The sequence below is a fragment of the Castor canadensis genome, chromosome 18, assembly GCF_047511655.1.
Source record: "Castor canadensis chromosome 18, mCasCan1.hap1v2, whole genome shotgun sequence".
Taxonomy (NCBI): domain Eukaryota; kingdom Metazoa; phylum Chordata; class Mammalia; order Rodentia; family Castoridae; genus Castor; species Castor canadensis.
The window spans coordinates 5,176,449-5,189,080 of record NC_133403.1 but is presented as its reverse complement, the minus strand read 5'-3'; the positions used below and the strand labels follow the sequence as shown (position 1 = coordinate 5,189,080).

Here is a 12,632-nt window from a genome sequence, read left to right as displayed (position 1 = left end):
TGTTTTCAGACTCAGTAGTAGGCACTTGGGGATCCCAAAATATACCATAACTACTACCTCTCACACCTATAACTGCCCCCACTTCACCATAGATGAGGCTGTGCCTCAGATTACAACTTGTCAGGCAGTGGCCCTGCTGAGGACATTTGATTAAACAGAACACAACTGCAAACTAAAGCATGAAGACCAGAGATTAGAGTACAGGACCTAATGTACAGAGAGAGGGCAGCAGATATTGACCCTTCTCCTGAACAACAAAGCAACAGACTCTTAAAAATACAATTGAGAATTTATTTTATCTCATTTATATTATCTTTTTTCTCCTTTTTCATTTTTTCTCGTTCATTATTTCTTATTTACAAACTATTCTGCTAGTGGTTTTCTTCTCTCTCTTATTATTAAGTTTTTGTCCTTTTGCAGTCCTTTACATTAGCAGCTTTGCCCACAATAACTGAACTATATCCATTTGCACTAGTGTTTTATATGCCTTTAATGCTCACTCATCCATTCCCTTGTCCCTATCTTCATTTTCGTTATTTTCTCCCTCACCCCCTTGGTTTTACAACATAAGTTTTGCCTCCTAAGTAATCAAGGATTATTTTTATAATTTATATTATAAAAATGTAAATATTTTTATATTTATAATACAATTTTTATTATAATTTTTTATTATTTTATTAGAAAAATAATACTCTATGCTAATATTAAAGGACACCAGTCTCATTGATATCAAAGAGGATCAGTTGTACAAAAAATGCTGCCAATATTATCTTACGATAATTTAAATTAAAATTATAAAAAACAAGGAAAGAATATTGAAAGCTGCAAGGAAACAATGTTCAAGTCACATATAAAAGGCAAATGCATCAGAATATTGGCAGATTTCTCTACAGTAACCTTGTAAGGAAAGAGAGAATGGAAAGAAGTAATTCAAGTGCTGAGATAGTAAGTGCAACACCACTCATGTATGGGTGAGGGAAATGTGGTATATATGTATGTATATATATGAATATATATACACACAGTGTTACTCAGTCATTAAGAAAAATGAAACATGTCATTTGTTTTTAAATGGATGGAACTGGACATCAAGTTGCTAAGTGAGATAAGCCAAGTTCAAAAAGCCCAATTTTGCATGTTCTCACTAATTTGTGAACCTACACTTATATGGAAGATGGTGGTGATTATGATAATCATGGGATATGAATGTGACAGGGGGGTGGTCTTAGGTTCGATCAACATGAGGGGGATGGTGAAAAGGAAAACTACTGAGATGGAGGAGGATCAAAATACACTACATGTGTGTGGTTGAAGATAGTATAATGAACCTCACCAAGCACTTTATAAACAAGGATTAGAAGGGAGTGGGAAAATGGAATATAAAAAAGAATGGTCTCCACTGAATCACACTGTATAACCGACATGGACCCAACATTATCTCAAGTGGCTGAGGCAGAAGAATCACTCTAGAGCCCAGGAATTCCAGGACAGCCAAGAAAGTGTTTCTACAACACCTTTCAAAAATAAAAAGCCCCACCCTATGCTTATTTTATGCATCCCAGCTTATTATTCACAGACCACACTTTGGAATATCTGTTCAAATCATTTTTGCCTTTTTTGTCATCTTATCATCCATAAGTTAAAAGAAGCTCTACAACATTGATGTAGACATCATGAGGAGCACACAGACTCCATTCAACAAAGACCCTAGAGACACATTGACATAAGGACAGAAGAAAGTGCTAACTTGACTGTTAGTGTGTTCAATTGAGATAAAATGATGCGTAGAGGACAAGGGAGACCATGCAGGGCTGGACAGGTGGTGACTGCCTCATATTCCATTAGGTTCCACCTCTATTTAGGGTGTTTTCCTTTGAAGAGTTTCATTTCATAGAAAAAAAATTGAAGAAAGTGGCAGAAACTAACAATTATTTAGATCAATAATATCAAACATAAAATATAGAACTTATTCGACTAAACTAATATCTGTCTTATATAAAATCATCATCAAATTAACATTATAGGACATAAATGGCTATTATTTTATACAGCCAGCTTCAGCACAACATATACAACTTATCTTTATTCTTTGCAATTAAATTAATACTTAATACATACAATTCAAAATAAAATATCATTATGGTTTTCTGTCTATCCAAGACACATCCTGACTGAGTTTCCCATTATTCAGGAATATTCCGTTTTTCTAAGCCCCAAGAGTCCAGGTCTCTATTCCCACTTATGTCAGTATAGGACTCTGCAACACAAACAAAATTTGAGTAAGTTAAAGTGAACAAAGTACACATGTGAAGGCAATCAATGCTCATGGAGATGGGTTAAGGGAACCACAGCTACAAGTTTCTTACATTCCTTTTACTCATCATCTGATGTACTTTCATGATAAAAATGTGCCTGGTGTTCTTACAGTTTGAGAAACACTGGTCTCTAATTCTTTCCATACTGGATAATTGTAAAGTGATAAAATACATGTTAAAACAGACTGAATGATTACTTAAATTGAAGAGCACATAGACAGTTTAAAGTGAGTGTGCGAAACAAATAGTTCTACAGCATGAGTCAAAACAGTGATAAGCTCCAGGAAACTGTGTGTATCTAACAGCAGATCCCCTGGTGTGTTTCTAAAGAGGAAGAGGTGGAGGCCAGGTCACAGCTCCTGCCTCCTCATCACATGTCCTGCTTCTCACTGTGCCCAGGCATGTAGGATAGACACAGTGGTAGCTATGCACAGGCCTTACAAAAGGAAATTAAAGACTTCTGCTTTTAGTGAGTTGTGGAGGTGGACATGGACCCAGGTTGTGCTCCCTGCTCATTTCTCTATGTTGCTGGACATACACAGAAATTCCATAGGAATTATTCTTGAATTCAGCAGCCTTAGCAGTGCCTTGTGATTCAGGAGTGGCTGAGATGACAGAAAAGAAGGTGGTGCTGGATTGCTGATAGTGCAGAGGAAGAAGCCACACTTCTTATCACTTACTGCCACAAGCTGGAGAAGCTTTATCTCCACTGACAAGACTGTAAGTGAGCAAATATTGTCCTAGCAGAAGTCCTCTCCTACAGCCTGCTGAAATATGAAGACCCAGCATGAAAGCCTGCAGCTAACTTAAGGTTGCATTTTGAATAGGACTACCTACTCTCCATAGAGGTGAGAAATACATTTCTTTTCTTTATACTTTGACCAACTGACATATTTCATGACAACAAAAAAAATTCTAAGTATGTATTGCCATACCCAGAGAATCACTATTTTGGCTTATTTCACAAAGTGGTGATCAATCAAAACCCAGGATGTTGATGTTTGCTGTGAAAAAGCAGTGAAAAGAGCTCATCTTTTGGAAAAAGTTTCTTGAATACATAAATATCCAATATTTTAAATACTCAAGAAAGCATACTTGTACCAACAGCACACTGAACATAAAACTTCCAACTATTATCATTAATATGGGAGAATAAACCAGGCATAATTCTCTTTTCTTTGCTTTCTTTTGCATTCCTTTCCTTTTCTAGTCTCTGCTACTATGCCCTTTCATCTTAGGTCCTTTCCTTTCTCTTTTCTTTTCTTTCCTTGTCCTCCAAATATTTCCCAAAACTGGATCCCATTGGGTAAAACTTGTCATATTGTTGCCCTCCTAGAGGTCTTTCTCCTCATTTGTAGACTCTTGTATAGTCTGCATGACACAATATTTAGAAACACAAGAACAACCAATCAGTTGTTAAAAAGTATAGCTTCCTTCCTCCATATGCCAGTTGTGGCTGCTCTGGCTCATACCGTATGTCCCTGATTTTTTCTGTGCATTCTCAGACACCTGAAATCCATATGGGATTGAAGGCTGCAGGAAGAAATTGCAATCACTTCAATTACTTTAAACCTATACATGAGGAATTATTACTTCCCGTGGTCTGCCATCCCTCTCACCTCCAACTGGGTCAATCAGTAACTCTAACTTAGATGCATACACATAGAGATATCAGATATCTATGACAGACCCCAGGGCAGGCTTGGAGAAGCTGCCTACAAAAGGATGGAATGTTCTTTCCACATTATAAACACAGGTACACTGGGAATGTGAAATATGGCTAGTGAGACAAGGTTCTGAATGTTAATTTCACTTATTAAACTGATTTAAATATAAACTCATATTCTTGCAGTGACTTATACACTGGATGACAGAGAACTACACTGTGCTTTTGCCAGCCATGACAGCCACATCCCACTTAGTTCCACAAAGAGAATGCCTACATGTCTTTGGTGAGCTCACTCAGGTGAGTTTGGTGATCTGATTGTTAACAACCTTATTCGACATCCCAAACTATTGCATGGATGCCCTCATTTCTTCCACCTCTCACTGGAAATATTTTCCCTCTAGGTGAACCCAACATTTAGTCTAATTCTCCATCACAGAGCCCACTGTGAACATGATCATGAATTAATTGACACCTCCATTTTGGTAGAACTGAGCTTTCACTGTAGTCACACACACTAGGGTCTCCTTCAGAACCATGAGATACTATGATCTAGAGATGCAAGATTGTCTATGACAGTCATTACTCAAGCACAGACTGTCTGAGTTCTTTTCTTTTACTAAGGTAAACTATATCACCACAAAACCCTTTTGAAAAAGAACTTATTCCATATTCGAGATGTTATATATTTATTATAGTTTTACAGAGCTACCATGACTTATTTCCTTACAAACATCTGCAGAAACATTTTGAAACTACTGGAACTGAGAGAGTCAACAGGGAACTTGTGGAGATTCTCCTGTCCTGTGTCTGCACTTCTCACTCTCCAATTTGCTATGCACAGTCAAAGACACCAGGGCAGGCTCAGTGTTGGGAGAGAGAATTTCCACTTGAGCATGGCATTTCTACTACTTAGTCACATTATCTGAAGGTCCATATTGGAACTTCATGGAGAGAATTGGAGAAAATTCCTCCAAATTTTCCAACAGAACCTCTTGTCTCACTTGCAATTTGATTAGTTTACATATGAATATATATAATCACACTGCAATAAAGACAGCACTTTTATTAAAAAATTGGCAGTGGAAAATAGGAACACACACATTGAGAGCAATTCAATAAATTAATAGGAAATTGCAAATAAGAGAGCTGCAAGACACGTACTCTTTTTAGAAAGAATAGCAAGAAACCCCCAAAGACATAGGGAAAGGAATAAAAAAAGGAATGTAGAGACAGTCAATCCATCTTGAACACCCAGGTATAGAAAAATAAAACTCATCCCAGTTCCTATCCTGATTTACATAGTTTCTCACACCAAAATCCCAGTTACCTTAGTTCTTGTACACTGACTCATTATGCTTAAATTTCAACAAAGATTTATTTGGTCACTTAACAGGGAGAAAACCTCAGGGTGAAGATGGTAAGCATTTCACAGAGGAGAGTAGCATATGGTACATTTTTGGGAATTGAATAGAATGATGATTATGGTGTTAAAGCACAAAAGTAATCATAGACAAAATGCAAGCCATGATTGGGAGTGAAAGTTCAGAGACAGACTCTCTAAAAATGAGATACTAAAAGATGGTTGAATCAAACACACCACAACATATATGAAGAATGCCTCAAAGGGACTCATCAATCGGGTACACATCCAGACGAGTAAAGAATGAGTGAGTTTCAATATGTATGAAAGGAATTATCAAATCACAATGAAAATAAATAGAAATTTAGGGAAAAATTGAATATACAAGCCTTGCTGAGGAAACAACAATGATATTGTTACAAAATGTAAGTATAGTTGTGTATTTACAAAAAGAACATGATGGGAATAGATCAGTAGGAGGAAGAGCACAAGTAGGAGGACAATGAGGAAGAAAGAGATAGAAAAACACAAAAGAAATATTTTCATTTAATCACACCAAGAAGTTAACAAATTCTTTGACAGAAAATAATGACAAATGTAGGAAGTTCAGAGAACATCAAGTAAGTTTAATGCTAAAATCAAACTAACAAACTTGAATATTGGTGTATCATACTCAAACTGCATTAAACTGGTGAATCAAGCATGTTTGGACAGCAATTATAGAAAAGCATTCCGAACTACGTGGGTGAAAGTATAGAATAGCATCAGCCTTGTCATCAGAAATGATGCAATCAAAGAGAGTGAAGTAAAAATATTGTAGTATTGATTTAAAAAAAACCACAAACATAGAATTCTACATCTAGTGAAGTTTGTTTTATTTGGATAGAAAAACAAAGACTTTCTCTGAGAGAAACTAAATCAATATGTCACAATTAGACCCACCTTATAAGAAATGTTGAAAGACATTCTTCAGGGAGAAGAAAGATGGCACAGATTCAATTGAGACCAGCAAATAAAAAATGGGAAGAAAGAATAATGTCAGTGAAGGAGTCAACAATGAAGAAACAAATATTCTGTTTTCTCACATTTTTTGTGAGTATTGTGGAATGAGCTCAGGGTCTTAGCTTGCTAAGCAAGCATTCTACTACCTGGCCCATATATCCAGGTCTTATTTTCTTATTCTTAATTGTTCTAGTAACAGCAGTGCATTCAATGTAATAATGACAATGATTTGGACAATTATAGAAAATGAAAAGCTGATGTGAACAATAGCAATGATGAAGGGGTGGGAAGGAGGAAATTTGTACTACCTAGGTAGGTATAAATGAAAGACTCAAAGTCAATCATTTAAAACAATGTAAAAGAAGAGGGTCATATGGACCAGTCTGGCTGGGCCAAAACAAGAAAGAGTCCAGATGAAAAATCAGTGAAGGCAAAAAAGAAAACATTGGGTGGTACATTACATGCCAAGCAATGTAGTAGTCCTGTATTCAAAGCCTAGTACCACAAATAAACAAATAATAAAATTAAGGAAGTCTGTCATCTAAAATCAATAGACAAAAGAAATCCCATCACATGTGCTATCAAAACTAGAGAAAGGCAGCAAAAGAGGTAGTGGGTTAAAAAATAGAACAAAATGATAAATTTCACTAAATAGAAAACAAATGTGAATAACCAAATATAAATTCAAATACATTGGTAATCAATTTAAATGTGAACTATCTAGATACACTGATTATAATACAGAGACTGGAAGAATGGTTTAAATACCAGATGTGACAAAAGCTGGATTTGGTGGATCATGTCTGTGATCCTACCTCAAGTGGTAGGGCACCTGTTTGCAAGAATAAGGCACTGAGTTCAAAATCTGAGCACTCTTCCTGCCTCCCTAGAAAAAAAAGAAGATGTGTTGTGTGTGAAATCACTTTAAATATAAAGACACCGGATGGTTAAAAATAAAGACTCAGTGCAACATGCTGACACAATTGAAAAACTAAAAGCAAAAGTACAGTCAATGAACAGATTGAGAAAGAATATAGGAAAGCAATCCATTTAAAACAGCCTCAAAATATCAAATACCTAAGAATAAGATTCACACAGGATGTGAATGACATCTACAAAGACAACTACAAATCATTGAAGAAAGAAATTGAAGAAGATTACAGACGATGGAAAGATCCCCCAATGCTCATGGATTGGCAGAATCAACATAGTAAAAATGGCTATACTATCAAAAGCAACCTACAGGTTTAATGCACTTCTCATCAAAATCCCAATGACATTCATCACATAGATTGAAAAATCTACCCGAAAGTACATTTGGAAACACAAGAGACCACAAATAGCCAAGGCAATACTCAGCAAAAAGAGCAATGCTGGAGGTATCACAATACCTGACTTCCAACTACACTACAGAACAATAGCAGTAAAATCATCATGGTACTGGATCAAAAACAAATATGAAAACCAGTGGAACAGAATAGAGGACCTGAAAAGGAACCCAAGCAGCTACACCCACCTAATGTTTCACAAAGAAGCCAAAAACATACAACAGAGGAAAGACAGCCACTTCAACAAATATTGTTGAGAAAATTGGACATCTGCCTGCAGAAAACTGAAACTCGATCCATGCTTGTCATCCTGTACCAGTAGCAACTAAAAGTGCATAAAGGACCTTAATATCAGACCTGAAACCTTGAAGCTAGTACATGAAATATACCGGAAACAATAGGCATAGGTAGAGAATTCCTCAGTAGAACACAAGCAGCTCAGCAACAAAGAGGAAAGATGGACAAATGGGACTACATTAAATTAAATAGCTTCTGCACAACAAAAGATATGGTCTCTAAATTGAAGAGGCCACACACAGAATGGGAGAGAATCTTTGCCAGCTATACATGAGACAGGGACTGATAACCAGAATATACAGGGAGCTCAAAAAACTAAACTCCCAGAAAATCAATGACTCAATAAAGAAATGGGCAAATGAACTGACAGAACTTTTTCAAAGGAAGAAGTCCAAATGGCTAAATAGCATATGAAAAAATACTCACTATCCCTGTCATAAAGGAAATGCAAATAAAAACCACAAAAATTCTACCTCACTCCTGTTAGAGTAGCTACCACAAACAATAACAAATGTTACCAAGGATGCAGGGAAAAAGGAACCCTCATAGATTGCTGGTGGGAATGTAAGCTAGTACAACCACAATGGAAAACAATAAGGAGGCTCCTTAAAAACTAATAATTGATCTGCCATATGGTCCAGCAATACCACTCCTAGGGATATGCCCGAAGGAATGTGAGTCAGGTTACAACAAAGGAACCTGCAAACCCATGTTTATTTCAGGGCTATTCACCATAGCTAAGCTATGGAAACAGCCAAGATGCTCCACTATTGATGAATGAATTTTTTAAATGTGGGGTTTATACAAATGGAATTTTACTCAGCCACAAGAAGAATAAAATTTTTTCTTTTGCAGGTAAATGGATGGAACTGGAGAACATCTTCTTAAGTGAAGTTAGCCAGGCTCAGAAGGCCAAAAGCTGCATGTTCTCCCTCATATGCAGATTATAGACCTGAAATAAATGCAGCAATATTATAGGACATGTGTCACAAAGGGGAGGCTGTGCATGGGAGGATAGGGCAAGGGAAGGAAACTAAAAACTTGAATTTGGTTGATGTGCTCACTATACACATCAGGAATGAATATAGAAATCTTAAAAGAGCTGGGGCCACCCTGGGAAGAGGACTAGGGAGGAGTGAAGAGGATTGGTAGAGATGGACCAATTGGGGTTATAAGACACATCTGTATGGACACAACACAAGGAAACTCCCTGTGTAGCAATCTTTAATTCAAACTAGCAAAAACATCATTTATGTTTTTTCTTGTAGGAATTTGGAGAACAGGAGCATGGAACAGATTCTGTGTGAGAGGGGACAGGAGGGTGTTGGCACCAGTGAGAGGGTGCAGGAGATGGAGAGAGGGATAGGAAAGTGAATACGGGGCAAATAATATATACACATGTATGTAAATGCAAAAATGATGCATATTGAGAATGTTCCAGGAATTAGGGGAAGGGAGATCAAGGAGACCAGTGGAAGGGGTGAGTTCAAGTATGGTATATTTGATACATTGTAAGAACCTTTGTAAATGCTACAAGGTACCTCTACCCAGCATAACAATAAGAAAAAAAGGTATGGTCAATTAATCTTAGACTAAGCAGATCTCAGGATGAAGAGATTATGGAGAAAAAAAGAGAGGAATATATCATGACCCTGGGATCAATTCTCCATGCAGTATAATTATCCTTGATGCGTGGGCACAACTTAGCACCCAACTCCTTGATACATCAGTAAAGTGAAATAATAATGGAGTATAATAGGCCTGTCCGCTGATATGACTGGTGTTCTGATAAGCAGAGGGGACAGATGCAGGAGGGAAGAAGGCCATGTGATGACCTAGGCCATGTGATGATGGAAGCATAAAGGGAAGTGCTGCACTTGCTGGCCAGGAAAACCAAGGACTGCCAGCAAAACTGCAGAATCCAGGAGAAGGCATGAAAAGATTCTTTCCTGCAAATTTCAGAGGGACGATGGTCCTGCCTACACCTTGACTCAGGACTTGCAGTTTGCCAAAATTTGAAGCCACAAACATCTATTATTTTAAGCTAATCAATCTGGTCCTTGGTCACAGCTGCCCTGGAAATCTAATTAGAACATCATCAATCAATAAGATATAAGTGGCAATTGTGCAATTCTGCATTCAACAATGAAACAGTACAGTTTCTTTTCAAGGTCACACGAAACAAACCACAGGCAGAACTCAACTTATTCAAACTTATTGAAACAATAAGAAAGAATACAAAATATGCTTCCAGACCACTAGTAGATTAAATTAGAATTCCTTAAAGAAATAAAATTGGAAATGCCACCAAATATTTGAGATTAAACAACAAATTCTACAAAACACTTAGGTCAAAGAAGAAGCTTCCATGTATTATTTTAATATTCTGAACAAAATCAAAGGAAAATAAGCTTTTTAAAATTTGCAGGGTGCAGTGACAGGAAGGCTCAGAGGAAAATTCAGAGCACTGCATGCCAAGAGAGTGGAAATACCTCAAATCAGTGATCTAAGTTTCCTCCTTAGAATTTAGAAAAAAGAGCATTGTGTGCAACAGAGAGCAGAAAAAAATTATTGCAGAAATCAATGCAATGAATAATTGGAAACTAACAGAGAAAATCAGCAAATTGAACATCAAGTTCTATGAAATGATCAACAAAATTAATAAATCTCTAGCCAGATTAATCTCAAAGAAAAGACAGAAGACACATGGACCAATGCTATAAATCAAAGAGCAGTTAGCACTACTGATTTCTTGTTCCTTAAAATGATAACTAAGAAACTCTTTGAACAACTTTCTGCCTCTTCAACCCCATAGACATTGCACGCTTGAAAACCCATGATTTTTCCAGTCTAAAATTTCTATATCTATGGCTTTAACATTTGTTATTGGAAGCAGACACATACATGCATGAGACTGTGACATATAATTCCTTTTTCATCAATGCTTATTGTCATATTTAGTATCATGACTCTCTTGATTTGACAAAAGGAGTATGAGTGTGCTCCCCTGTATCTATTTTCATGAAGGATTTTTCCTAAATTGGTATCAGGAAATGTACAATTTTTTCTTTTTAAAAATTTTAGTTGTGCTGGGAAGGAGAACATTGTGGCATTCACAAATGTTCTTACAATATATCAAATGGATCATACCTGAATTCACCCCCTCATTTTTTCTAAATTTAGGAAAATATATAGGGCAAAAATTTGATACAATAATCAAAAGCACAAATGGAGTAATATGACAAAATTAGAATATGCAAAATCAGGAGATAAAGGAGGCATTAAAAAAAGTGAGGAAAAGAGGTTGTATGAAATGGCACATGTTCATGTAAAGATACAATATTCAGAAGCTCAAGGTGAATTCACCTCTGCCACAACATTTCAGGTTTCCCATCTTGCAGGATTATATGGATCAACCTGAGAATTTCCCAACTGCTAGCAAATGTGACTGTCCATCTCACAGAGTGACCACTGGGACACCAGGCAGGATGTGCATCACCATATCCTAGTGATCACAAGACATCACAGAATGTTTGGAAAGCACACCTGCCCCAGTACATGATGCTATAGTCCTGTTCTCTAACCAAAGATATTTCACATGTCCCCAAATCTTGGAAATTTCAGTGTCATTCCAGAGGAAAACAACTATGTTAAGAATAAAAAGAGGCTGCATTCCTGATTTGAAATGTGAACAATACCTACATCCATGTTCATAATTCTGGAAGATTCTAGATAGATTATTAAAAATTTCAAATGAAGTTAAAATATGTGTCCAAAATAGATCATGCAATATATTTCATATTCAGGTCATGGAAAGAGTAATATTACTTTGTACTTATTGGAGATTTAAAATCAAGTTGCCTTACAAATTCATTACAAGATAACCACCAGTCATGTGAATTCACCAAGCATCTCATTCCATGAGTGACCTAGGAGGAATGAGGACCCAAACTAAGCTTTCAAAACATGTATGCAAAATAGGAAACTCATTTAACAAATGGTCAACTGTGAGGAAAGGAAAATATCAAAATTATATTTAAATTACTTGAATTTTGAAAACAAAGCTGTGAAGGTTTCTACCCAGAGAAGCTAAAAGGAAATGGCCTGGACTGCTTCAACTTATCAGGTGCCATTCCCCTCTCTGTGACAGTTTGTCTCAGCACATGAGCACCTGGAGAAAATGCTCCCTATTTTCCAAATCAGCTTTTTCCTCACTCTGCAAAGTGCCTAAACCCAAATGGAGGCTGTTTGACATTTTTCACTATTTAAGTTGTTCCTATGAGTTCTCAAAATTTTAAGCCCCAAAGGTTTCCAGGTGGAAATAAATTTAAGAAATCTAAAATTTCCTCTTGTGATCTGTTTTCTTTTGGTTCTGATGTATGGGTATTTATACCATTTTATAAAATGTGAAACACAAGACTGGTGCTGGTGGCTCACATTTGTAGTCCTAGCTACTTGGGAGACTGAGATTAGGAGGATCGTGTTTCAGGCCAACCAGGCAGAAAAGTTGCATGGCCTGGAGACCATATCTCCAAAATAACCTGACCAAAATGGGCTAAAGTGGTAAAGCCCTTGCCAAGCAAGGATGAGGTCCTGACTTCAATACCTAGTACTAGCAACAAAGTTCAAATACAATCGTCCTTAAATATCATTAGGACTTC

At 36.7% G+C, this 12,632-nt stretch overlaps 1 long non-coding RNA gene across 1 annotated transcript; it reads left to right on the top strand.

Moving 5' to 3' along the window:
• The first annotated feature begins 3,037 nt into the window (after positions 1–3,037).
• On the top strand, positions 3,038–8,948 carry LOC109675990 (uncharacterized). The gene is made up of 3 exons (XR_002211495.2): positions 3,038–3,163; positions 4,168–4,281; positions 8,827–8,948. It is a non-coding gene; the product is annotated as an uncharacterized lncRNA (long non-coding RNA).
• The last annotated feature ends 3,684 nt before the right edge of the window (positions 8,949–12,632 follow it).